This window comes from Puntigrus tetrazona, unplaced genomic scaffold, assembly GCF_018831695.1.
Source record: "Puntigrus tetrazona isolate hp1 unplaced genomic scaffold, ASM1883169v1 S000000003, whole genome shotgun sequence".
Classification (NCBI taxonomy): Eukaryota; Metazoa; Chordata; class Actinopteri; order Cypriniformes; family Cyprinidae; genus Puntigrus; species Puntigrus tetrazona.
This window is the reverse complement of record NW_025047683.1, coordinates 4636779-4639849: the sequence shown is the minus strand read 5'-3', so window position 1 is coordinate 4639849 and position 3071 is coordinate 4636779.

Sequence of the window (3071 nt, the reverse complement as noted above, 5' to 3'; positions counted from 1 at the left end):
GTGAAAACATTCATCCAGGGCCTTTAATAAATAAAATCATACCCAAATCTGTGTTATTGTGTGGGAGGTTAGTCTGTGAGCGCAGGCCTTATGGAAAACATTCATCGAGGCCTTTATTAAATAAATCATGCCCAATAAAGAGTTAATGGGTCGGGTTAGTCTGTGGCGCAGGCCTTATAGAAAAACATTTTCCAGGGCCTTTATTAAATAAAATCACGCCCAATAAAGAAAGTTACTGTGTCGGGTTAGTCTGTGAGGGCAGGCCTTAAAAACTGTCATCCAGGGCCTTTATTAAATAAATCATGCCCATAAAGTGTTATTATGTGGGGTTAGTCTGTGGCGTGAGCCTTAAAGAAAACATTTATCCAGGGCCTTTATTAAATAAAATCATGCCCAATAAGCGTTACTGTGTCGGGGTTAGTCTGTGGCGTGAGGCCTTATAGAAAACATATTTTTCCAGGGCCTTTATTAAATAAATCATGCCCAATAAAGCGTTACTGTGTCAGGTTAGTCTGTGGCGCAGGCCTTATAGAAAACATTTTCCAGGGCCTTTATTAAGTAAAATCATGCCCAACAAGAGTTACTGTGTCGGGTTAGTCTGTGGCGCAGGCCTTAAAGAAAACTGTCATCAGGGCCTTTATTAAATAAAATCATGCCCATAAGAGTGTTATTATAGCAGAGGTTAGTCAGTGGCGCAGTGCTTATAGAAAACATTTTCCAGGGCCTTTATTAAATAAAATCACGCCCAATAAAAAAGCGTTACTGTGTCGGGTTAGTCTGTGGCGCAGGCCTTATAGAAAAACATTTTTCAGGGCCTTTATTAAATAAAATCACGCCCAATAAAGAGTTACTGTGTCGGGTTAGTCTGTGAGGTAGGCCTTAAAAGAAAACTGTCATCAGGGCCTTAATTAAATAAAATCATGCCCATAAGAGTGTTATTGTAACAGAAGTTAGTCAGTGAAGCGCAGGCCTTATAGAAAACATTCATCGAGGGCCTTTATTAAATAAATCATGCCCAATAAAAGTTACTGTGTCGGAGTCAGTCTGTGGCGCAGGCCTTATAGAAAACATTTTTCAGGGCCTTTATTAAATAAATCACGCCCAATAAAGAGTTACTGTGTCGGGTTAGTCTGTGGCGCAGGCCTTATAGAAAAACATTCATCGAGGGCCTTTATTAAATAAAATCACGCCCAATAAAGCGTTACTGTGTGGGTTAGTCTGTGGCGCAGGCCTTATAGAAAAACATTTTCCAGGGCCTTTATTAAATAAAATCACGCCCAATAAGAGTTACTGTGTGAGGTTAGTCTGTGAGGTAGGCCTTAAAGAAAACTGTCATCAGGGCCTTAATTAAATAAAATCATGCCCATAAAGTGTTATTGTGTGAGGGGTTAGTCAGTGGCGCAGGCCTTATAGAAAACATTCATCGAGGGCCTTTATTAAATAAAATCATGCCCAATAAAGTTACTGTGTGTGGGGGTCAGTCTGTGGCGCAGGCCTTATAGAAAACATTTTCCAGGGCCTTTATTAAATAAAATCACGCCCAATAAAGAGTTACTGTGTCGGGTTAGTCTGTGAGGCAGGCCTTATACAAAACATTCATCGAGGGCCTTTATTAAATAAAATCATGCCCAATGAAAGAGTTACTGTGTCGGGGTTAGTCTGTGAGCGCAGGCCTTATAGAAAACATTCATCCAGGGCCTTTATTAAATACAATCATGCCCAATAAAGCGTTAATGTGTCGGGTTAGTCTGTGGCGCAGGCCTTAAAAAACTGTCATCAGGGCCTTTATTAAATAAAATCATGCCCAATGAAAGCGTTACTGTGTCAGGTTAGTCTGTGGCGCAGGCCTTATAGAAAACCATTTTTCCAGGGCCTTTATTAAATAAAATCATGCCCAATAAAGCGTTACTGTGTGGGGTTAGTCTGTGGCGCAGGCCTTATAGAAAACATTTTCCAGGGCCTTTATTAAAGTAAATCATGCCCAACAAAGAGTTACTGTGTCAGGTTAGTCTGTGGCATGCAGGCCTTATAGAAAACATTGTTCCAGGGCCTTTATTAAATAAAATCATGCCCAATGAAGCGTTACTGTGTCGAGGTTAGTCTGTGAGCGCAGGCCTTATAAAAACATTTTTCCAGGGCCTTTATTAAATAAAATCATGCCCAATAAAGCGTTACTGTGTCGGGTTAGTCTGTGAGCGCAGGCCTTATAGAAAACATTTTTCCAGGGCCTTTATTAAATAAAATCATGCCCAACAAAGAGTTACTGTGTCGGGTTAGTCTGTGGCGCAGGCCTTATAGAAAACATTGTTCCAGGGCCTTTATTAAATAAAATCATGCCCAATGAAGCGTTACTGTGTGGGTTAGTCTGTGAGCGCAGGCCTTATAGAAAACATTCAATCAGGGCCTTTATTAAATAAAAATCATGCCCAAATAAGTACTATTGTGATGGGGTTAGTCTGTGACCCCAGGCCCTATGTAAAACTGTCACCCCAGGGCCTTTATTAAAGTAAATCATGCCCAATAAAGGTTACTGTGTTAGGGTTAGGCCTTATAGAAAACATTTTCCAGGGCCTTTATTAAATAAAATATGGCTAGGGTTAGGGGTTAGGGTTAGGGTTTGGGTTAAAGTTAGGGTTAGGGCGCAGGTTAGAAAACATTTTCCAGGGCCTTTATTAAATAAAATCATGCCCAATAAAGAGTTACTGTTGGAGGTTAGTCTGTTAGGGCAGGGTTAGGGTTGGGGTTCCAGGGTTAGGGCTATCATGCCCAAAGGGTTAGGGTTGGGTTAGGAGGTTAGTCTGTGGCGCAGGCCTTATAGAAAACATTCATCAGGGCCTTTATTAAATAAAATCATGCCCAAATAAGTGTTATTGTGATGGGGTTAGTCTGTGAGCGCAGGCCTTATAGAAAACATTCATCCAGGGTCTCTATTAAATAAAATCATGCCCAATAAGGTGTTACTGTGTAGGGGTTAGTCTGTGAGCGCAGGCCTTTTGTAAAACATTCATCAGGGCCTTTATTAAATAAATCATGCCCAAATAAGTGTTATTATAGATGGGGTTAGTCTGTGA